Raw genomic sequence first — 26429 nt, 5'->3', positions numbered from 1 at the left:
GATATATGCCAATGTGAACTTTTAACCTTTAGATGATTGGACTAGCTAAATTATTGGCAAGGTAGGCCTAATAAACCTAAGTGAAGCTTGCAATTCTCTCCAACGTGTAACTCCAGATCAATAGTTTTTAATAGTCTTTAGCTGTGAAATAGAGTCATGCTGACCTAACAGTGACTTGGGAAATGAGTCAGCCTGAATTACACTTCTGAGGAGTTAATGCCCATTGAAACACCAGACAGAGCAAGACATAATCCAGAAAAATAACCTGATTAATTCAAGTCATGGAACTTTTGTAAGTGATAAGTCATATTAGGGACCACAAGGAGAAAAGGGCATAGTCTTTCCTAGATTTGCAATAAATGAACCACTGGGAGCTGGGCACTGATTCACCCAATAGAGTGCACAGGTTACCATGTGCAAGGACCTGGGTTCAAGCCCCATCCTTACCCGTGTGGGGGTGGGGGGGTGTCACAAATAGTGAAGTAGTCCTTCTCTCCCTCTTTCTCTCATTCTATCTCTATTTCCCCATTCTCTCTCACTTTCTGTCCAATAAAAAGAAAAAAGAAAAAAAGAACCACTGTAAAATTATTTTATCTGAGTTTTATACTATTTAGTAGTATATTTATACTGATAGACTAATACTTGACCTATCAATTCACTTAGAACTATTTATTAAGAGTAACTAAGTTCTAACTTAATATTCCCATTTGATCCAGATTGTTGGTTCTAAGAGTGTGTGACCTTCAGGCTAGTAGTTATCAGCATCATCCTAGAACATATTTTTCTTCTTTTCTCCATTTTATTTTATTATTACCACCAGGATTACTGTTAGGGCTCTGAGCAAGTACAATGAATCCACTACTCCCAGAAACCATTCATTCCCCCCCCACACACTTTGATAGAAATAGAAAGAGATTGAGAAAACAGAAGATAATGAAGATAGAAGTCCGTAGCACTACTTGTGAAGCTTTCCCCCAGCAGGTAGGGAACAGCAGCTTGAACAAGGGGCTTTATGCATGGTAATGTGTGTGCCCTACCAGGTATACTACTACTCACCACCCCCCCCCATCCTAGAATATCTTAAAAATGCAGAATTCCAGGTCCATTCCAGACAATATTCAGAAACTACAACAAGCTGTGTTCCAACAAATCTTACTGTCCATCATGACAGATGCTAAATCACTGATACAGATTATTCCTATGTCACAAAGACTTCCTAACCACTTCTTTCAAAATTTTAATTAGATTGCTTAAAGACAGAAACCTATTTCTTTAGATTTCTGTTGGTTTTCTACTGCCTGGCAAAAGACTTGGTTCATCCTATGGTCTTAAAAATATTTGTGAAATGAACAAAGGTAGGAGTTAAAACTTTCATTTGATTCAGAAGAATTTCTTGACTTGTGGAAAAGAGATCCAACAGTATAAAACTGGTAGAACTTGGTCAAGAAACCAAAATTGTCTCAGATAGATCAGGTCCCAGTTAATATCCTTGACCACAGAATACAGATAATTTTAAAAGTCTCAGATAGATCAGGCCCAGGTTAATATCCTTGACCAGAGAATACAGATAACTTTAAAAATGTCTCAGATACATCAGGTGCAGGTTAATATCCTTGACCAGAGAATACAGATAACTTTACTACTTCTTCTTCTTTTTTGTAATTGGATACCATAACCCAGGTTCCTTCAGAGAAAACTTCCAAAATGTCAAGATAATGATCTTTACCACAAATAATGATAATATAGAGAATTCTAATATGGAAACTACTGGCCAACTGCCTATTATCCATTTCTATTACATACAAAACAAGAAGTGAGATACTTCATAAAAATCAAGAGATAATAAACTTAGAGAATGAAAAATAAACCGTTCAATGTAAAAATGTAGTACATGTTCTTCAGCAGGCATATCTATTCATTCATTCACTCAATAATACTAACTGTTTGACACTATGAGTCAGTGTGTAAGTTGCTTAGTTAAATTGGATTAAGTAGTATAGAGAGAACTATATGAGTCTGTGAGTGTTTATTTATTTATTTAATTGTTTGGTTGAAGGTCATGTATATAAGCAATTTTACCCCTTGGAGCTACGTTTTCAAATTCAGATGAAGAGATATAGAGAGTAAAAGAGAGAGAAGGAGAGACAACATGGTGCCAGAGTGTCCTCAGATGTCATAGTAACTGCTATGTGGTGCTGGAGCTCACAAATGGCAAAGCATTTTTTTTTTATTTCTTTATTGGGGAATTAATGTTTTACATTTGACAGTCAAAGCATTTAACCTACCTAGTGAGCTATTCCCCCTCCCTATAAAAATTATAATATGGAGAGCTAAACTATTCTCCAAGGGCTAGGGAGAGCTGATCTAAGAAGTAACTTTTAATCTGACATCTACAAGTTGAGTTAAAATCAGCAATATATGGAGTCGGGCAGTAGTGCAGCAGGTTAAGTGCATGTGGTGTAAAGCGCAAGGACCGCCATAATGATCTCAGTTCTATCTCAAGGCTCCTCACCTGCAGGGGAGTCACTTCACAGGTGGTTAAGCAGGTCTGCAGATGTCTATTTTTCTCTCCTCCTCTCTGTCTTCGCCTCCTCTCTCCATTTCTCTCTGTCCTATCCAACAAGGACGACATTAATAACAACAATAGTAAAAAAACAAACAAGGGCAATAAAGGGGAAAATAAATAAATATTTTTAAAAATCAGCAATATAATGGCTATTCCTTCTTGGGAACATTATTATTAGTGTTCTTATCAGGATGGTTCATCTGAGCTAGTGGGAAAGTATAGACAGAAAGGAATGGAAAGTCTATTTACTGATTGAGAAATATTTGGTAACTTCTAAAGACTTTTTACTACTGGAACATTTAGAATTCTTGTTACAGAGTCAGAGGCAATGTGAATCAAAGGCAGGATTCAGGCCAAGGTTAACTCATCTTTTGTTTATGAAGACAAACCCTGGCATAATGACCACAGTCAAATAATCAATGGCTATGATCTTAAAAAAAACAGAGTGTTCTATGAAAGATAAAAATGATTTACTTTGACTTTCCATGTCAGTCAGTACTATAGTTATCAGAAGTGCCTGAGGATAAAGATATGAACATGGAGACTTGTTCTGGAAAAGCAGTCTAGATTTTGCAAAGAAACTATTTATTTAGTTCAGAGTGAGAGCATTCAGAGAGGCAGAGGGAAGAGCAAAAAATAGGAAGGGAAAGAAAAGTCTAATTTTCACAGATTGTGCACAAAAAAATAAGACCTAAAATGCATATTAATTTTCTCAGAAAAGCATTTAATATAGACTGAAAATAGAACTGTCATACTAGATTGAAATGATCCTTATGCCAATACAATTAATATAGCATGTGAGTTCTAGATCTTCCATGCCAGTCTCTCAGCTCACTATTTTATACACTCTGTTACGTTTGAGATTAAATGGAACCCAATTTAATTCTAGGTAACAAATACTTGTAATTGGGGCTAGGTGGTGGTGCACTTGGTTAAATGCACACATTATAGTGTTCAAGGACCCAGGTTCAAGCCCCTGGTCCCTACCTGTAGGGGAAAAGCTTCACAAGAGGCAAAGCAGGGCTGCAGGTATCTCTCTGTCTCTTTCCCTCTATCTATCTCCTTCTCCACTCTCTGTCTCTATTCATTAATAAATAAAAAGATTTTTAAAATACTTGCAATAGAGTTTGCCCATAATGTAGCCATCTCTCTTATCATAACCACTATAATTATCCAGGAAGGTCATCAGGGTATATCCATGCAGATGTAATAAATGATAATTTCATTGTGTAACCACAACCATATAGACTGAATATTATTATGAGGGCCCAGGTTGAAATTAGATGAGGAAAACATTATACTTCCTAGAAGCAAAGGTGATAGCTTTTTCTTTCTTTCTTCTTTTTAATGATCTTTATTTATTTACTGATAGATAGCCAGAAATGGAGAGAGAGAGAGAGAGGCAGAGAGAAAAAAAAAAGAAAAAGAAACCTGCAGCCTTGCTTCAACAATCGTGAAGGTGGGTACTGAGGGCTCAAACCTGGGTCCTTGTGCACTTGTAACATGTGCTCAGTCAGTTGCGCCACCACCTAGCCCCCTCTTTCTTTTTTCTTTTTCCTTTTTTAAAATATTTCTTATTAGGAAGTTGATGATTTACAGGACAACTGTCAACACAGAGGTACAATTTCTCTCATCTCCTAAGGATTAGTGTCTACAAAATATTCTCACCATCAACGTAGGTCTTTTTCTACCACCATGCACCAGTATCTCTGCCCCCCACCCCACTAACACACATATTATCTTCCTCTCTTTTTTCAGAATCCATTGCTTTGGTACAATATACTATGTATGCCCAATCCAAGTTTCACTTTGTGTTTATTTCTTAAGATTCACTTATAATTACAACAATAAAACAAGGTCAACAAAAGGGAATAAATAGATAAAAATAAAAATAAATATAAAAAAAGATTCACTTATAAGTGAGATCATTAGTATTTCACCTTCATTTTTTTGTTTTGCTTATATCACTTAATATGATTCCTTTCTCATAAAAGATGAAACAAAGAAGAGTCTTCATTTTTGACAGCTGAGTAGTATTCTTAGTCACTCATCATCACTGAACATCTTATAATCAAAGAAATTGAGACAATAATTAAAAACCTCCCCAATAACAAAATTCCAGAGCCAAGCAGTTCACAAATGAATTCTATAAAAACATTTAAGGAAGAACTACTACCTGTATTTTTCAAGCTCTTCCAAAACATTACAGAGAGAGGAGTGCGTCCTACTACTAACTTCGATGAAGCCGGCATTATCTTAATACCAAAGGCAGATGGAGACACAGCAAAAACAAAACAGAAAGAAAGCAAAGAAAGGAAGGAGGGGGGGAGGGAGGGAAACTACTAACCAGACCAATCCCTGATGAACATTGATGCTAAATTATTGAAGAAAATTCTACCAAATAAGATACAGTAATTCACTAAAAAGACAGCAACATGACCAAGTAAGCCTTTGAGGGCCCAACGGGCAGCACACCTACTTAAACACATGTTACAATGCAAAAGGATCCAGTTCAAGCCCCCGGTTCCCAACTGCATAGGTGGGGAGGGTTAGTTTCGCTAGTGGTGAAGTAGGTCTGCAGGTATCTCTGTCTCTCTTTCTCTCTATCTCCCCCTTTCCTCTCGATTTCTGGCTGTCTCTATTCAATAAATAAATAAAGATAATTTAAAAAAAGAAAGCCTTTGACAAAATTAATACCCACCCTTTAATAATAAAACACTAGAAAGAATGAAGATAGATGAAAAATTCATCAAACTAGTGGATTCTGTATACAGCAAACCTATAACTAAGTCACACTCAATGGTGAGAAAAAGTAAAAGCTTTCCTTCAGGTATAAGACAGGACTGCCCACTGCTACAGTTACTATTCAGCGTTGTCTTTGAAATCCTAGCCATACCAATTAGGCAAGAGAAGGCATTAAATATTGCTTATTCTTAATAATTTTTGTATTTTCTAATGGTGAGATTTTATGAACAGAAGGATTTTATTATTTTAATTTTTAAAATTTTATTTATTTTTGGACAGACGCAAAGAAAATGAGTGGGAAGGTGGAAATAGAGAGAGAAAGAGAGAGAGAGAGAGACCTGTGGCACTGATTCACTGCTCATGAAGCATCCTCCCTACAGGTAGGGACCAGGGTGCTTGAACATGTGTCCTCGTGCATTACAACATGCACTCTACCCAAGCTGCCACCTGGCCCCATATCACTTTATTTATAGCCCAATTTATCATATTTTATTTCTTCTTTAACTTTTATTTTTTAATATTTATTTATTTATTTATTTGTTTCTTTATTATTGGATAGAGACAGAAATTGAGAGGGGAGGGGAAGATTGAGAGGGAAAGAGACAGAGAGACACCTGCAGCCCTGCTTCACCACTCATGAAGCTTTTCCCCTAAAGGTGGGAACCAGGGGCTTGAGCCCAGGTCCTTGTGCACTGTAATGTGTGTGCTCTTAACCAGGTGCACCACCACCTGGTCCCCCTTATGTTTTTCTTTAAAGACTAATGCTCTTAGTGTCAATTCATGAAAAATTTACCACTCTCAGGTCATAAATATATTTTCTTCTTTTTTATTATTTTTAAATTTTATTTATTTATCATTGGATAGAGACAGAGAGAAATTGAGAGGGGAGGGAGAGAGACAGAGCAGGGAGGGAGAGAGAGAAAGAGAGCGAGCTCTGCAGACCTGCTTCACCCTGCAGGTGGAGCTAGAGGCTTGAACCTGGGTCATTGTGCATTGCAGTGTGTGTGCTTAACCAGGTGCACCACCAACTAGCTCCATATATTTTCTTCTTAAGGCTAAATTATTATACTTTCTTCACTTAGGTATGAAATTATTTTGATTTATAGTGTGAAGTCGTAGTCAAGATGTATTTATTTTCCATTTGAATATCTACTTAACCAAACTTTACTCAGATTTTTCAACTGCACTAGAGACGTCCTTTATCAGGTGCCCATACATGTGAGGGTCTGTGTCTAGAATCTCTATTCTGCTGCATCATTGTTTTTGTATATCCTAGCAACAGAAAGTTGGTTTAACTACTGCAGGTTCAAAATAGCTCTTGTTATCTAAGGTAAACCCTATAGATTTTTTCTTCCTTAAGATAGTCTTGTTTTATGCTTTGCACTTCAGGTTTCATTACACTTTTAGCATCAGATATAAATTTTATATTTTTTCATATGAATGCTTACTGAAAATACACTTTAATGATGCTGTTTATCTCTTTAAAATATTAGATAAATGGCATAAAATTTAGCTTGTCAATGTCAACCAAAGCAAAATGCTTAGATTTTGATGGGGATTGCACTGCATATATAGGTCAGTTTGGGATAATCCCACATTTAGAGTATTAAGTCTTTTCCTTACCCATGTCAATGTAATATTAATTTTCTTATGTAATGTTTTGTTTTCATTGTTTTCAGTAGTAAATTGTCTTGAATATTTTTGTTAGGTTTATCCTTTTCTCTTTTTCTGCTTGTTTTTGGTACTACAGAAAATGGAGAAGTTTTACTTTTTTAATACTAACATATAAACCAACCTTTCCAGAGATTCTAATGTAATTTTTCTGGAATGAAGACCTAGCTTTTGAGTTCTGATACACAGCCAAGCCTCAGTACCTATGCTAACTCTTTGACTACTTTGAACAAATCAGTTAATCCTTTGTGCTCATTATGTGTAAATATGGAACAAGAATACCTGCCAATTTATAAGTATTCTGTTATATATAATGCACAACCGAGAAGCATACTAATTTGACTTGACTGAGATGTCTCATTTATTTAAGGGTAGGCAGAAAAATTAAAGTATTTGTAAAGTATAGGAAAACACACTAATCTGAAGTTGATTTAATCACATGAGCCTGAGACTTAAGAACTCCCAACTGAGAAAATATAGTAACCATCAAGATTATGTAATTTTTTTCTCAGTCAAAGGAGATCTCTCTCCAGCTTCACTTAAAAACTGTTTAAAAACTGTTTATGTCTAGAACAGTTATAATATGTTTCCTTGAATTCAGCAGAATAGAAAAGGTAAATAGAACAGGTTAGAAGACCACCAGAAAGAAATCTAAGAGGCATGTGAGTGCAGGAGTGATTGTGACTGTTTAGCAAGGATAGAAGAGCTCAAAGTGTAGTAGGCAAGAGCCCTCTGTAAATAAGTAAAAAAAAAAAAAAAAAGAGTCAATAATACTTGAGAGCTTCATGTTAATATATGCTAATCTAGAAGTGATAATTTAGCCCCTAGTAAGTGCTTTATGGGGCTGGGTGGTGGCAAGCCTGGTTGTGTGCACAGGTTGCAATGCACAAGGACCCAGGTTCAAGCCCCCACTCCCCACTGGCAGGGGGAAAGCTTCACGAGTGATGAAGCAGTGCTGCAGATCTCTGTGTCTCTCCTTCACAATCACCCCCTTCCTTCTCAATTTCTGGCTGTCTCTATCCAACAAATTAATTAAAAAATAAAAATATATAAAAACAAGTAAATACTTTATATTCATGATGGTAGGGGATATTTAAAAAAAAACAAAGTGAAATTTGGCAATTATGCTATGTGAAAACACATTTTTAAAAATATTTATTTATTTCCTTTTGTTGCCCTTGTTTTTATTGTTGTAGTTATTGATGTCGTTCATTGTTGGATAGGACAGAGAGGAATGGAGAGAGGAGGGGAAGACAGAGAGGGGGAGAGAAAGATAGACACCTGCAGACATGCTTCACCGCTTGTGAAGCAACTCCCCTACAGGTGGGTAGCTGGGGGCTCGAACCGGGATCCTTATGCGGGTCCTTGCACTTTGCGCCACCTGCTGCACTACTGCCCAACTCCCATGAAAACACATTTAAATAATGCTGTTCATCTCTTCAAAATATGAGGCAAATGGCATTTTCATGCTACCTCTCCATGAATAAGGACCCTCTTATTTTTTTTCCATCTTACAAATAAATGCTATTTACTATCATCTGCAAAGCTCTGTGTGTAGAGGGTATCTGAAGTCTTTTTTTATTTTTAAATTATCTTTACTTATTAATTAGATAGATACAGCCAGAAATCAAGAGAGAAGGGGGTGATAGAGAGGGAGAGAGAGACAGAGAGACACCTGCAACAATGCTTCACCACTTGTGAAACTTTCCCCCTGCAGGTGGGGACCGGGGGCTCGAACCTGGGTCCTTGTGTATTGTATCATGTACATTCAACCAGATGTGCCACCACTGGGCCCCTGCATCTAAAGACTTCCTTTAAAGTGTAAGTGTCCCAGATTTAACCCCTTTCTTGATAACCCAATATTCCATTTAAATGACTTAGAGTTGTGGTTTACAATCTTACCCAACTCACATATTTGATTTCCCTACCTGTCTTCAGGAGCAGACTTAGAAACAAGATTATTTCCATGGAAAATGAAGTGATTTCTCCCTGAATTTGCATTTTGCCAAGACTTGCTCCACACCTCTGTGCCAAATCCTACAATAGAATGAAAGATAAAGCTTTTTATCTTTGAAATTGGATCCTCTATGAGACCATTATTTAGGATGAGAGTGATAGTATAGAAGTTATGCAAGAATTTTATGCCTGAGGTTTTGAGGTCCCATAATCAGAACTGAACAGCGCTCTGGTAAAAAGAAAAAGAGAAGAAAACAAAGAGAAAAAAGAAACCATTATTCATCATCACAAACCAGTTCTACACAAAAGTCCCCTAAACATTTAGGAAAAAGCCAGGGTTGTAGGTGGCAGATACTGCTTTCAAGTAGCCAATAAGGAAAACAAAAACCTCAAACTATCTGTAGGAGCCAGATCACTTGGCCTTTCTCTACCTGAGCTCAGAAAACCTAAATTCAATTCACAAGCACTTATTCAGCTGCTAGCTCTGGTTTGGTGCTAGATAACTCTTCAGTTTAGTTATGGCTATTTACAGGGTTTTGGAAGAAAGGGTTTCCAAAAGTTACTCTATTAAAGTTCTCTAATTTTAGTATTACATGGAAATTTCTTTTTCTTTTTTTATTGTTATTGCCACCAAGATTATCATTGGAACTTGCTGCCAGAACTATGAATCTACTGCTGGGGGGGGGGGTTGTCAAATTTTTTTTTCATTTTTTTCCTTCCTTTCTTTAATATATATTTATACTGTTTAAATATGTTTCCACATGGCATAATTGTCAAATTTCACTTTTTAAAAAAATATTCCCTACCATCATGAATATAAAGTATTTACTTGTTTTTATTTATTTTTATTTTTTTAATGAGAGGGAAAGGGGTGATAGTGAGGGAGAGAGACAGACACCTGCATATACTTATGTCAAGATAGAGAGAAATTGAGAAGGGAGAGAGAAGTGGGAAAGAGAAGGACACCTGCATCCCTGTTTCACTGCTCATAAAGCTTCACCCATGTAGATGGGGACCACAAGCTCGAACTTGGTAATGTGTGTGCTCAACAAAATGCACTACTGCCATGTCCCATATAGGAAAAATTTAACACTGGAGCTGCTCATTTTCCTGAAAGAATGATGTCTAGCATAATAAGAGAATGGGAGAATGTTTTACCAAACAGAACTTTAACAAGAACAGGAAGAGGAAACACAAAGTAAACTTAGAACTTGGTTTCATATACTGTGCCAAAGCAAAAGACTCTTAGCAAGGAAGGGATGGGAGAGGGTTGGGGGGAGGGTGGGCTGGGGTCCTGGTGTGATGATGGAGAGAGACCTAAGTTGAGTGTGGGAGTGTTTTGTACACATCTATCATGCTGAGATGAGAAATTTTACTCATGTGCCAACAATTGAACTTCTTCTAGCGTTTGCCCTTCTTCCGTAGCCAGTCAACAGCGTCAGGTTGAGCCTGATGTAAAGTTTCGAGACCTCCTTTGAATCTGGAGAGGTGGCAGTCATTGACTATGTGGGTCATAGTCTGTCTGTAGCCGCAGGGGCAGTTCGGGTCGTCTCTGGCTCCCCAGCAATGGAACATAGCAGCGCACCGGCCATGGCCTGTTCAATAGCGATTGAGGAGGGCCCAATCATAACGTGCTAGGTCAAAGCCGGGTTGACGCTTGCAGGGGTCTGTGATGAGGTGTTTGTTCTTTGCCTCAGCTGACTGCCAACTCTGTTTCCAAGAGAGTGGAACAGAGAAATTCAGTGTAGGCATAGGGGACCAGATTGGGTGACGAGACGTCAAGCGTTGGACAGGGTGGGCGAAGATATCCGCGTATATTGGCAGGTCCGGTCGAGCATAAACGTGGGAAATGAACTCAGATGATGCCGCATCCCGACGAATATCTGGCGGGGCGATGTTGCTAAGAACTGGCAGCCATGGGACCGGGGTGGAACGGATGGTTCCAGAAATTATCCTCATGGAGGAATATAATTTGGAATCGACCAAGTGGACATGGGGGCTACGGAACCATACTGGGGCACAGTATTCTGCAGTGAAATAGCATAATGCCAGAGATGATGATCGCAGTGTGGAAGCGCTTGCGCCCCATGAGGAGCTGGCCAGTCTTGCAATGATGTTATTCCTCGCGCCCACCTTTGCTGCAGTTTTTATGAGATGTTCGTGAAATGACAGGGTGCGATCGAGAGTAACGCCAAGATAGACTGGCTGGGCTTCATGCCGGATTCTCGTATCGCCAAGCTGCACATTAAGCTCACGTGAGGCCGAGGCATGGTGTAGATGGAAAACAGATGATACCGTTTTTGCAGTGCTAGGGATTAGTCGCCATTTTTTACAGTAATCAGATATCAGAGACATGTCTTTCGTGAGTGTTTCCTCGAGGATGTAGAACTTTGATGCCTGAGTTGCACAGCAGATGTCATCGGCGTAGATGAACTTCCTTGAAGAAGTTTCTGGGAGGTCATTGATGTAAATATTGAATAGCGTAGGAGCCAGAACAGAGCCCTGGGGGAGGCCACTTGAGACAAGTCTCCATCTGCTAGACTTGTCACCCAGATGCACCCAGAATCTTCTGTTTTGGAGAAGAAACGATATAGTGTTGGCCACCCATGGAGTCAGGCATCTTGAGATCTTGACTAGGAGACCACGGTGCCAGACCGTGTCATAGGCTGCTGTGAGATCAACAGAGACAGCACCTGTCTTCAAATTCTTCTGGAATCCATTTTCAACGTAAGTTGAGAGGGCCAGGGCTTGTTCGCAGGTAGATCTTCCTGGGCGGAAACCAGCTTGGGCGGGTGATAGGAATTTCTCTGTAAGATGAGAAATACGTGACAGAAGCAGCCTCTCAAGGAGTTTGTAACAATTGAACTGTAAACCATTAATTCCCCAATAAAACCGTAAAAAATATTTAGCTGATTCCAATGGAATCTTCCTGAAAGCCATCAGGTTGTATGACACTGGAACTCAACTACTAAGTTCAAATTAAGCTTTCTACTATCTATATCTATGTGATTGTGGGCATATGTCCTCAGATTTCTCATCTCTAAAATGGGGAATAAATGTTTTCCTACTGTTTGCTACTATAGTTATTAAACAAATTATATGGAAAAGACTTAGCAAAGTGTATTATGTGGTCTGGGAGATGGCCCAGTGCATAAAGCATGAGGTCCCGAGTTTAATCCCTGGCAGCATATTTACCAGAGTGATGTCTGGGTCTTTCTCTCCTCCTATCTTTCTCATGAATAAATAAATAAATTCTTTTTTTTAAATGCATGTTATTCTAAACAAGCATATCTAGCTGCAAAAGTTAGTAGGAGTGATTTATGGGGAAAAAGTTTTTGATTCATAGCTTTGTTTAGGACATCCTGCACTAGTAATAATAAAAAGTAAATTTATTTATTTATTTATTTTTTAAGTCCTGTGTTCTCAATATGCATGACACATGACTTAACCAATCCTGGTTTTTGGGGTTTTTTTTTTTCCCATTCTTTTAATTTCTGATAAAGACAGAGAGCAGTATTGGAGTTTTCACCAGTGCTCTATCTATAACCACTTATGCAAGTTGCCCAGGACAGAGTCTGAGACATGATTGGCAAGGCATATGTTCTACCTGGTTAATCATCCTTTAACCTCCTAAAGCAGCAAATATTTTCATCTCCTTTATTATTGATGTTATTTTTCACTGATAAAACTTCACTGCTGCATGCCAACTTTTCCAGACAGAGATAATATAGCATTGGTGGTATAGTGGTGAGCATAGCTGCCTTCCAGACAGAGATAAACAGACACACACATTGAGAGGCAGTACTCTGGAGAGGCTGAGGATAGAATCTTGGTCATGTACATAATGAAAATAAAACTATTTTATTGTGTTTTTGTAAATGAATGTTTGTTTTGACATTAATTTAATTATTTCACCAGCACACTGATTAACTCTGGTTTATGGTGGTGCTGGGGATTGAATCCAGGGCCTCAAAAAGCCTCAGGCAAGAAAGTGTTTTACATAACCAATATACTATCCCCACCTACTGCTATTGTGTTTAAATTGCTTAGTTGGTGCCTTCCAGCTACCATCCCCTCCCCAACATTTCTTCTCATTTAAATTATGGACTGGTAACATTACAAAAAAGGAATTCCTTTCTATCAATAACAAGGGTTTTTTTTTGTTTGTTTGTTTGTTTCCTAGTTTGTTTGACCAGAGCACTGCTCAACTTGCTTATGGTAGTGCCAGGCATGAATATGTTAAGAAAACCACTAAGCTGTCCTTCCCCACCTTACCCTGGCCCTCACCCTCCTGAACATTTTCCATGTTCCAGTTTCTGTATATGCTATATATAAACACACATACACAAGCTTTTTTGTTGTTGTTGAGATTCTAGCCCCCACCAAAGCAGGCCCATTTTCTTTTCTTTTTTTTTTTTTTTTTTCTGAAATGGAAGATGAAAGATAATGGAGAAGCATCCACTCCATTTTGCTGCTCATGACCCTTGCCCTGTGCATGGTGCTTTTATGTGGCTTACTCATGAACTATCTTCTGCTCCCTCATAATTGTTATCTTTATATCTTTTTGCCATTAGGGTTATAGCTGGGCTTGGTGCCTGCACAACTCCACAGTTCCTGGTAGTTACTGTTTCCTTTGCTTTCTCTCTCTCTCTTTTTAAATTTTTATTTATAAAATGGAAATATTGACAAGACTATAGAACAAGAGGGGTACATTACTTTCTCTTTAATTTTAAAAAAAATTTTCATATTTATTTTCCCTTTTGGTGTCCTTGTTTTTTTATTGTTGTTGTAGTTATTATTGTTGTTGTTATTGACGTCAGAGACATGGAGAGACATGGAGAGAGGAGGGGAAGGCAGAGATGGGGAAAGACAAGACACCTGCAGACCTGCTTCACCGCCGAAGGAGCCGGGGGCTCGAACCCAGATTCTTATGCAGACCCTTGTGCTTTGCGTCACGTGTGATTAACCCGCAGCACTACCGTCCGACTCCCTCTTTTTAAATTTTTATTCATAAAATGGAAATAGTGACAAGCCTAGGATAAGAGTGGTACATTGCTTTTTTTTTTTTTTTTTTTTTTTTTTTGACACCAGAGTACTTGCAGGAAGACTCCAGACTCTACTGCTCCTAGAAGCCTTTTTCTTCTTTTTCTCCCATTTTTCTTCTGATAACAGGGTGAGGCAGAGAGAAGGGGAGGGGAGAAAAAGGAGAGGCGCCCACAGCATTGCTCCAGGACGTGTGAAGCTCCCCGCCCCCACAGGTAGGGTCCCGGCCTTGAACCCTGGTCCCCTCAGGTGGTAACATGTGCGCTTTATGGAGTGTGTCACCACCTGCCCCCCTCCCCCCACCGCCATATTTTATTTAATTTTCACACGAGTTTTGTGAGGCAGATACTGGCTTCCCCCGCTGTGTGAAAGCGGCGTGTTCCTGTGAAGACTTCCCTCATTGCAAAATGGCGTCCCGGTAAGTTTATGTGGAAAATTAGTGTTTCCCAGACCCTCCCCAAATAACCTACCAAATCATACCGCATTCATACAGAAGCCTAAGCTCACACTGACAGAGCCAAGATAAACATGATATTATAAATACAAAACCTGTGTTAAAGCAGACGCCAGGCCAGCAGCCTGAGGGCAGACCCTGCGGAACAGCTGCCGTAAACCAGACCCGTAGCGACCACCGGTTTCATTTTTTTTCACCTGTCGTAAAAATGAAACTCCTACTTGAGTTTCTTACTGTTTACAGAAGACCAGTACGAATGTAGGTCTTTCCTACCTTTAATACCTATTTTATCTATTTATTTGTTTTTGCCTCCAGGGTTATGGCTGGAGCTTGGTTACTGGCACCATGAATCCGCTGCTCCTGGCGGTTATTTTATTTTATTTTTTCATCTTATTGGATAGAACAGAGAGGAATTGAGCGAGGAGAGGGAGATAGGGAGAGAGCAAGAACTTCAGACCTGCTTCACCTCTTGAGAAGCAGACGCCTGCAGGTGAGTAGAGGGGGGGGGTCCAACAGGATCCTGGTGTGGGTCCTTGTGATTAGTCCTATGTGGATAACAAGGTGCGCTACAGCCTGTCCCTCCCCCTTAATACCCATTTTATTTATTTTATTTATTTATTCCCTTTTGTTGCCCTTGTTGTTTTATTGTTGTAGTTGTTACTGTTGTTATTGACGTCGTTGTTGTTGCATAGGACAGAGAGAAATGGAGAAAGTAGAGAGCGACAGAGAGGGGGAGAGAAAGATAGACACACCTGCAGACCTGCATCACAGCATGTGAAGCAAACCCCCTGCAGCTGGGGAGCCGGGGCTCGAACCAGGATCTTTACGCCAGTTCTTGTGCTTTGCGCCACCTGCGCTTAACCCGCTGCGCTAACGCCTGACTCCCAATACCCATTTTAAACAAGGGCAAAGTATCACTATATAGAGCACTGTTTCTCAGCCTTAGGACTACTGCCTTTGGGGCGGCATAATTCTGTATGTGTGTGTGTGTGTCTGGTTAATGGGTGGATAGGGGAATAACTGGTTTGTTAGACATTTAGTATTGCCTACCTACTAGATTACCTACTAGGTTGTGACAGGTTGACTATAAAGAAAAATGAAGATGTCTCTAGATGCTACCGAGCGCCCCCAGGTGTGTGCTGGGGTGGAAATCTGATCACCCACCCTGGTTAAGAATCACTGTTACAGAGGATAAACAACTATCTCCATTTTCTTCTCCTTCTCCTCCTCCTCCACCCCCTTCTCCTCCTCCTTCTCCTTCTTTTTAAAAGACTTAGTTGTTTATTTATTTATTTATTTAATCGAGGGGGCATATGTAGAGAAAAAGAGCCAGAGCATAACTCAGGGTCCATGTGGTGCTGAGGATGGACTGCGGGAGGGATCTCATGCACAAAAATCTACTCTTTTTAAAATATTCATGCCTGAAGCTCAGAAATCCTAGTTTCATTTTAGAGGTATTTATTTATTTTTTTGAGAGATAGGAGAGAGAAAGAGAACCAGAGCATCACTCTGGTACATGTGCTATTGAGGACTGAACTGAGGACCTTATGCTTGAGACTCCAGTGCTTTAATCACTCTACCATCTCCTAGACTAGGACTGTGCAAGTCCGATTCTGTATACTGTGTGTGGCACCTCTCAGGTTGCACCTTCCCCATCTTCCTCTTCTTTTTCTTTATGGGAGCACTAATGGTTTATAGTCAACAGTAAAATACAGTAGGTTTGTACATGTGTAACATTTCTCTGTTTTCCACGTAACAATTCAACCCCCTCTAGGTCCTTCTCTTGGTCCATGTTCCAGGACCCGAAGGAGGTTGACCTCCCCTCAACCCTAGAGTCTTTTACTTTGGTGCAATTCACCAAACCCAGTTCAAGTTCTGCTTTTTGTTTTCTTATTTTTCACCCCCCCCCCCATCTCTCTCTCTCTCTCTTAGTGATTTAATACTCATAGACAAGATTATGGGATAAGAGGGATACACAACTCCTGCCACCAGCATGCCATATCCCATCGCCTCCACTGAAAGCTTCCCCATTCTTTTTTGTTTTTCTTTTTTTCCCATTTTTATTTTTATTTTTTATTTACTTATAAAATGGGAGTATTGACAAGACCCTAGAATAAGAGGGGTACAATTCCACATAATTCCCACCACCAGAACTCCATATCCAATCCCCTCCCTTGATAGCTACCCTATTCTTTATCCCTCTGGGAGGATGGACCCAGGATCATTATGGGGTGCAGAAGGTGGAAGATCTGGCTTCTGTAATTGCTTCTCTGATGGACTTGGGTGTTGACAGGTCTATCCATATCCCCAGCCTGCCTCTCTCTTTCCTTAGTGGGGTAGGGCTCCAGGGAGGTGTTCCCCATCTTATTTTTTAATTTTATTTAAAATATATATTTATGAGAAAGAGGATGATGGAAAACCAAAATACCATTCTGGTACACGCCTAAAAGTCCAGCACTTTATCCACTGCACCACCCTCCAGTTATAATTTACTTTTTTTTTTTTTTATCAAAAGTTATATGGCGGGAGTCAGGCGGTAGCACAGCGGATTAAGTGCATGTGGTGCGGAGCGCAAGGATCCTTGTAAGAATCCTGGTTTGAGCCCCCGCTCTCACCTGCAGGGGAGTCGCTTCACAGATGGTGACGCAGGTCTGCAGGTGTCTATCTTTCTCTCCCCCTCTGTTGTCCCCTCCTCTCTCTGTCCTAACAACGACATCAACAACAATGATAACTATAGCAACAGTAAAAAACGAGGGCAACAAAAGGGGAGAAATTTTTTTTAAAAAAAAGTGGCAGAATTACGACTTTGTTTTGTCTTTTGAATATATTTATTTATTTATTTTGGATAGAGACAGAAAAATTGTGAATGGGAAAATAGAGAATGAGAGAGAGACCTGCAGCACTTTTTTTTTTTTTTTTTTTACCTCTTGTGAAGATGAGCACAAGTTGAGCACTTGCAGGGGGAAACTTCATGAACAGTGAAGCAAGTCTGCAGATATTTTTTTCTCTTCCCTCTCTATCACCCCCTCCTCCCAATTTCTTTGTGCCCTATCTAATAAAATAGAAAAGAAGAGAAGAAGAAAAAAAAAGGCCAACAGGAGCAGTCGACATGTAATGGGACGCCAAACCCCAGTGATTATCCTGGTGACAACAAAAATAAAAACATTAAAATAAATGGAAGTGCAGGAAGAAATCAATCTTTCCTTTTCTGGCAGGCACTAATCTCTGTATATTAATTCACTGATGTTTTTAAATTATCAATCACTTTTCTCAGTAGTGACATGAATACAGTCCTTATACCCTTTGGTGAATTGGCTTTTTTACCAGTAAAGTAGCAAGAAGTTCTGGTATTGGGAGAAAAAAAAAAGAGTGTATATGACTTTGAAAGATTATTGGCTAAGAAAGTGCAAGTCAGGGAAGCCTTCTTGCTCAGGGATTTGGTCCATTCCTCGGTTTACATCAGCCTCAAACCGGCATCATTACAGATGAAGCTAGCCAGCCACCTGGGAAGCTCTAAATTGATTAAAAGCGTGTGTGCGCATGCGCAGTCTGTGGGCCATCAGTTTAGACTTGGATTGTTCTGACATGTTCCAGGGCAGGTCAATAGCTAGAACTCTGGATATGTGCTCCTACAGGATTCTGAGAAAGAACAGTCAACAGACGGGTACGAACCAGACTCTCTAAGAGGCTGAGATCTTCCCTAAGCAAGCTGGGTACCCTTTCTTTATATTATTTGTCTGTTACCCCCCCCCCCCCAACACTGCCAGGATGTTCCTGGAGTGAGAGATTAAGTTGTAGCAATGCAATGTCAAAATAAGTGAATGAAAAAATAGTATTTATATTTGTATACTTGAAAGAAACTAAAGAACAGAAAGAGCAAAGAAAAATGGAGAAATGAAAAGCCTTTGGGGTTCATATTAGCTTGTTCATTTCTTCCTTTAAATAAAATAATTACCTAGACTAATTTGTCTTAGTATTTTTTAATGTGGAAATTTTATTACATTCTTTTAAAAAATATTTTATTTATTTTAATGAGCAATAGAGAGACCAGAACACTGCTCAGCTCTGGCATGTGATAATGCTACATAAAACAGTGTGATATGTCTAATATCCAATATTTTATTTTTTATTAATCATATTATATAACACTTCAGAGGTTTCATGTATGCATGGCAATAAATCAACATTTGTTTGTATTTCACTGTGTTCCCCCATAAATCTATTTCTATATTTTACCATACAGTTGACATTTATTTATCTATTTTCCCCTCCCTTCTAGTAATCACTATTTTAATTTAATTTAATTTCTGATGAGCAGAAGCTTTCTGTGTGCACCATTTCACTATTCCAGACAAATTTTTCACTCCTGTACATATTTTTCCAATGTCACAGCATCTTTTATTTGGTGCTGGAACTTGAACTGAATCACATTCATGGCAAAGTATGTGCCTTACTCAGTGAATTATCTCTCCAGCCCATCACTAGTTTATTTATATAGTTTAACTAGTTAATTTTTCATTTATATTTGCTTTGTTTATGTATATAAAAATCATGGTGTTTCTTCATCTGACTTATGTCACTTAGCATAATACTCTTAAAATCCATTCATACTATTGCAAATAACAATTTGTCTCTACCACCACAAAATTTTTTTCTTTTTCTTTTTTTAAATAACTGAGCTGTGTTCCATTTTATATACGTGCCTCTTCTTTACTCATTTGTTGAAAGCCATTTACTAATATTAATTCTTGGCTGTTTTAAATAATGCAGTAGTAAGGATGTAGGGTGAATACATTCCTTTGAATTAATGGTTCATTTTAATTGCGGACATAGCCGAAAGTAGGGACAGGAGACATAGTTCAGCTGTTGGAGTACAGGTCTTGCACACCTAAGGTCTCTTGTTCTTTCCCCAGTATCTTCTGTCTCTCTCTGCCTACCTCTCTCTCTCTTTCTCTCGTTTTGAAACACTATCTTAGTTGAAACAAAATTGTTTTTTCATTGTTTTATATCGACCTTTTAATCTAAAATCTAATTCAACATAACATTTTCCTTTTTTAAAAAATGAATCAAAAAATATGTATAAACTACTCAAAAGAGTTCAGTATTGATATATGTATCAACTTGAATGAATCTTCAAACTTGATAAGTTTTAAGTCAGTCACCAAAAACTTAGACTATACGATTCTATATACATACATATAATTCAAATATATAACATATATATTTATCTACATATATAATAAAATAATAAAGATGAATGTATTAGTATTTGTCAGGAATTACTAAAAGAGGGAGGAAATTGTTGTAGCTATAAAAGGATAGTGTGAGAAACTTGTATGATAAAACTAGTGTATACCTTGACTAGAAGTAGTTCTTTAAGTCTTCACTTACAGTAGAATTGCATATAAGCAAATACGTGCATAAATTAGCTTACATAAATTGATGAGCTCTGAATCAAGTCTAGATTTGTACTGAGATCAATTTAGTGATCATGATATTGTACTTTAATTGTATAAGGCATTGCTATTCGAGGAAATTTGGGGAAAGGTACTTGGAATCCTCATATTATTTTTTACAGTGTCATGAGAACTATCTCTAAATTGACCTAAAATCAATATATATTATGTATAGATCATCTCTATACATAAACACATGCACATAATATTTTACAAAAATTAAAATTCTATTTATATACGCATCTTAATAATTAGAACATTATCATGCTTCTGATATGTCTCTTTCTCTATCACCAATTTCCTTTCTTCAACTTTAAAAGGAACCTACATCTTGAATCTCATGTTTATCATTCTCTTGAGTTTCACTATAATTTTAACAAATGTGTAAAACAGGTTATATCAGAATTACTTATAATAAAAAATGCTGGAATAACACAAATGTCCATCAAAAATAACTAGTAATTTTCTGCCAATTTATGCAAAGAAAAACTAGGCATGCATGAAATAAGCTATAGTTACATGAATTGACAAAGGTGAATCTTGAAGCATAATTGTGTTTAAGGAACAGAAATGTATACACTATTACCCATTTGTATAAAATGCAAAGTCAATATGAAGTCTAACAATGTTAAAGAAAACTGCATTTTTTTGTAAATGGAATTTACTTTATAAACTGAATTATAAAATAAATCTAAGGCTTTAGACAAATAGAAGAATTTGATCAGTTGTCCCCAAGATTATCATGACAGTGCTTCATAAATGACCTTTAGAATACTTTTCCTGGTGGTCCTGTTTCCTTTCTAGAACCTGTCTCACTTCCCTGGTGAATTATTTGAAATGAAAGTGTTATAATTCCTCCTATTTCTGAGAAGTGATTTGAAGATGACACTAGAAATTTTCCTTAGTGGGTGGTCCAGGAAGTGGTGCATTGGATAAAATATTGGACTCTTAAGCATGAGTTTCCTAGTTCAATCCCTGGCAGTGTATGTACCAAAGTGATGTCTGGTTCTTTCTCCTCTTATCTTTCTCATAAATAAATAAGTAAATAAACCTTTAAAAAATTTCTTTACTGGTTCCAGAATAGTAAAAGATCACATGACATTCATTTCATGCAATGAAAATGATCTGATTATTTTGGAGGAGAGCCAAGAACCTGGGCATCACATCATGTGGTTTATGTAAATGCTAAATTATAGTTATTATCAAACTAGCAAGGATTGCTAGTAGACACTGGTATTTGTTGGTGCAATTATAAAAAAATCATCGGTTCTTTTTCTTCTTCTTTTCCCTCTTTTCTGAGAATATGCATTTCTGTCATTATGGCTATCTGATAATTAATGACATAATAGCTATATCAACTGAGGACTCATTACTTTTCAGATACATTTCTAAAGACTTCATGTGTTTAGAAACTTCCTGTGTGTATCCTTTTTTTAGGGGGTTCTTTTTTCTTTATTTCTTTATTTCCTTTTGTTGCCCTTGTTGTTTTATTGTTGTAATTATTATTGATGTTGTTGTTGGATATGACAGAGAAAAGGGGAAGACAGAGAGGGGGAGAGAAAGATAGACACCTGCAGACCTGCTTCACTGCCCGTGAAGCTACTCCCCTGCAGGTGGGGAACGGGGGGGGGGGGGGGGGGGCTGCACCTGTGCTTAACCTGCTGCACTACCGCCCAACTTCCGCTCAGAACTAAAACATAAGCATGACGAAGCATGCAGACCTAAAGATCTGTTCAAGGTCATTCAGGTGCCTAGTGGCAAAGCTGGGATTCAACCAAAGATAGTCCATTCTCATAAATTCCACAGTTAACTGTCTCTACATACTTATTTGTGTGTTTAATGTGCAGATATTTTTTTTCTTCCTTTTTTTTTTTTTTTGCTTCTAGGGTTATCACTGAGGCTTGGTGTTGGTGCCTGCACTACGAATCCACTGCTCTTGTGGTCACTTTTTCCATTATTATTAATTTTTTTGTTAGGATAGAGAGTTGAGGGGGAGGGGAAGATAGAGAGGGAGAGAGGCAGAGAGACACCTGCAGACCTGCTTCACTGCTTTGAAGTGACCCCAGTGCAGGTGGGGAGCTGACGACCCAAACCGGGATCCCTGCACGAGTCCTTGTGTTTCCTACTATGTGCACTTAACGGGGTGCGCCACCACCTAATCTCCTGTGTAGCTATATTTCCAAAGAGATGCTGGAAAGATCAATCTAAATGGCAAGAAATCTGAAATTCTGTTGAAGATATATGCCTTTGTAATTTTTAAGCATAATCTTTAGGTAGTACTTACATTTGGGGGAATAAAATAAAAAGTATTGGTTTGTTACGTCAGATTTTGACTATAAGATACACGTTTGACTTCATTGGGCAGCAAAGAACACATTAAGAAAATGGTCATTGGGCTGAGGCAATATCTTAGTACCTTAGTACAGCAGCCCAGGTTTAGTCTTCTCCCATAGCAGTATGTCAGCACTGAGTCCTAGTCTCTCACTTTTTCTCATTAAAAAAATAAATACTTATTTTTAAGAAATTAGCTTTAGAATCACAGGAAAACATCTTCAGTGAATGTGTATGAGAAAAAAACAATGGTGGTCAGATATTTTATTGAGGGCTTGTTTACTGTACAGTTGTTGGCACATGGGTACAATCTCTCATATCCCCAGGATAGGTGTATGCAACACTCTCACCCTAAACTTGGGTCCATTTCCATCATCATGCACCATATATATATATTTGTCTCCATGGTTATCACTGGGACTCAGTGACCGCACTACAAATTCTTGCTACTGGAAGCCATTTTTTCCATTTTGTTGTTGATGGTTCTCATAGCTGCCGTTATTGTTGTTGCTGGAAAGGACAGAGAGAAATCAAGAGAGGAGAGGAAGACAGAGAGGGGGAGAGAAAAATAGATACCTGCAGACCTGCTTCACCACATGTGAAGCATCCCCTGCAGGTGGGGAGCAGGGGGGCTAAAACGGGATCCTTGCACAGGTCCTTGTGCTTTGCGCCATGTGCACTTAACCTGCTGTACTACTGCCTGACACCCCCCCCCCATTTATATTTTTAGTATCTTTCCTCCTCCTATCTCCGGCCTCACTACCAATCCCAATTAATGCTTGTGATACTCAATCAGGGACTAAAAACATTGTGTTGGTTAAGTGCTTTTTTTGGTCATGGGGGTGGGGGAGGCTTCACCACTCCAGGCTGTAGATAGACAGACAGACAGATGATAGGTTGGTTTAAAAGAAAGAAGGATGCCATTACAGTACTAAAGTTTCCTCCAATGTAGTGGGAACAAAAATTGAACCTAAATGTCACTTTCCATATGAGCTATTTTGCCAGTCAAACTGTATTTTACTAGAGATCCTTCAATAGGTGAAGGGTGAGAGTGTTTTGCAGAAAATTGAGAAATTTGCACATGAACAACTGTGTTTACTATTGACTATTGATTAAGCCTTAATCCCCCCAATTAATTTTTTTTAAAAATAGTCCACAAGTCTCCTGAAGCAGAATGTCTTATGCAAACACTAATTTGAGAATCACTCTTTTATTTTTATTTATTTATTTTAATTTATTGTTATTATTATTATGCCTCCAGGGTTATTGCTGGGGCTCACTACGAATCCACTGCTACTGGAGGCCATTTTTTGTTGCCTTTCTTCTTATTGTTGTTATTGTTGTTGTTGGGCAATACAGAGAGAAATGAAGAGAGGAGGGGAAGACAGAAAGGGAGAGAAAAATATACACCTGCAGACCTGATTCACTGCTTGTGAAGCGACCTCCCCACCCCGAAGGTGGGGTGCTGGGGCTCGATCTGGGATCCTTACCCCGGTCCTTGAGCTTCACGCCATGTGCCCTTAACCTGCTGCACTACTGCCCAGCCCCCAAGAATCACTCTTTTAAATTAAACTTCATCATAAAATGAAAAGGTGTGGTGAGAAACAGTTTTCAACTCTTGGCAGGATAGGAGCAGAGTGTATGGTAATTGTAATAAAGATTTTTTTCTTAATTCCATCTGATCTTCAAACTTTATAGACTTTATGAATATCTTCATCTAAAAAGACTGTTATTTGCATACATTGGGTTTTGTTAGTTTGTCTTTTTCACATTAAATAGCATTTTCCTTCATCCAGGTAAATATTAATTGAACATACAGTATGGTGTTAGAGTTCTTTCAGATTCTGTAAATACAGTATAGAAAAAAAGTGACAAAGTAGAAAATAGATAATAAATAGATACAATAAATACTATAACATTATATTTTTATCAGTTCTATGATAATGCAATAGGAAAGAACTTGTGTAGGAGACTGGGTAGTTAGTTGTGTTAAAATCAGCTTATACCTATGAGATCTAATTATTAAATATTCAGGATTTTTTTCAAGCTGGCTGTTAAACATTGCTTTTATTAAAATTTAAATTATATAAGTTATATTAAAACCAAAAATAATAAGTACTGAAAGCTTAGTTTCCTAATTACTGTTTTGTGTCTACTGTCCCTATGGGTTATGGTGTGTCTTACTGATTCTACCAGAGTGATGCCGTCTTGGAACTTTGAAATAGGTCATGGTTGGAGTATTTATGCCACTGAAATCCTGCCTATGTTACAGAAGGGCTGGGTTTATTGTTTTCTTGATTATGTAAACTTAAGTTATATAGAGAATACTTGCTAACAATGCAAATTAAGTTTTAAAGTATGTGATTAGTCACTTACATTGTGATTAGCCCCCCATATGGAGAAAATGATCTCTTAGATTTTATCCAGTTCAGTGTTTTCTATCATCAAAATTTCCCCCATATTTCAAAGCTCAAAGGTCTCTGAGTTACTTAAGTAAATTAATTAATTAAAAAAAAAAACATTTGATGAGGAATGCTTCAAACTGTCTCTTAATTTTCATTTAGTTTTTGAGATGGACAAAGCACTGCTGAGCTCTCACTTATAATAATGCTGGAGAGGGAGCCAGGTGGTGGTGCAGTGGGTTAAGCTCACATGGCGCAAAGCTTACCAAACCGGCATCAGGATCCTGGTTTGAGCCCCCGGCTCCCCACCTACAGGGGGTTCATTTCACAGGCAGTGAAAGTAGGTCTGCACGTGTCTATCTTTCTATCCCCATCTCTGTCTTCCCCTCCTCTCTCTATTTCTCTCTGTCCTAGCCAAGAACAATGACAGCAATAACAGTAACTAACAACAACAATGATAAACAAGGGCAACAAAAGGGAAAAATAAAAATAAATAAATAAAAATAATAAATACTGCTGGAGATTGATCCTAGGGCCTTTGGTGCCTCAGGCATGAAGGTCTGGTGCTTGTTCCTAGTCTGCACATTGGTTTCTTTTTACTTTTTTATTTATTTATTTTTTTATTTAAGAAAGTATTAATTAACAAAACCATAGGGTAGGAGGGGTACAATTCCACACAATTCCCACCACCCATTCTCCATATCCCACCCCCTCCCCTGATAGCTTTCCCATTCTCCATCCCTCTGGGAGCATGGACCCAGGGCCATTGTGGGTTGCAGAAGGTAGAAGGTCTGGCTTCTGTAATTGCTTCCCCGCTGAACATGGACATTGACTGGTTGGTCCATACTCCCAGTCTGCCTCTCTCTCTCCCCAGTAGGGTGGGTCTCTGGGGAAGCTGAGCTCCAGGACACATTGGTGGGGTCTTCAGTCCAGGAAAGCCTGGCCGGCATCCTGACGACATCTGGAACCTGGTGACTGAAAAGAGAGTTAACATACGAAGCCAAACAAGTTGTTGAGCAATCATGGACCCAAAGTTTGGAATAGTGGAGAGGAAGTGTTAGGGGGATACTCACTGCAAACTCTAGTGTACTTCTGCTTTCAGGTATATATTTTGCAGTAGTTTATGGATACGTGTGAACATATGCTCTCTCTCACAGAAACTGGTGTATATCTAGGTTTTGGGACTTTGTTAGAAAGTGAACCACCTGAGATGGAATTAGAGTATACTATGAAAGGAAAGGTCTCACCCGAGTAATGAAGCTGAAGGGTTGCCATTCCACACGTGTAGTCTCTGGACACAGTCTGAAGTGAAGCATGTTGAGGTGGCAATTGTTGTGTTGGTTAGGTTGTGATTGGCAGATGCAATATTATTTGATATGGATTGGGAGAGGCATACGGGAAAGTGGGCCCTATCCAATGGTTCCAGGACTGGGGGAAGTAGAGGCTCTATAGTGGAGATGTGAGGTTCCTGCTGTCTTAGGGTTCAAAAAGACAATGGATAGTTAATGTTATCATCACATTATTTGGTAATTGGGTTAACTTTTGAAAAGTCCTTTTGTTAGGGTTTGCTGTACAGTACCCAGTATCTTGTATATAGCTGTGCTATTGGTTGCTTCTGATCTACTTGGTCTAGGCTTTTGAGAGAGTCTGCATATTAATTACACTGCATATATATTGAAAAGATTCAGTTTGTGTTTTGAAAAACTTCGAGACATACAATTAATTTTCCCCCTCTCGTATTAATTAACTAGTGATGTATATGACTACATTTTACTAGGAGTGTACATAAACACCATTCCCACCAC

Source organism: Erinaceus europaeus, chromosome 12 (assembly GCF_950295315.1).
Source record: "Erinaceus europaeus chromosome 12, mEriEur2.1, whole genome shotgun sequence".
NCBI lineage: Eukaryota > Metazoa > Chordata > Mammalia > Eulipotyphla > Erinaceidae > Erinaceus > Erinaceus europaeus.
The sequence above is the reverse complement of the archived record's forward strand: the minus strand, read 5'-3'. Positions refer to the sequence as shown.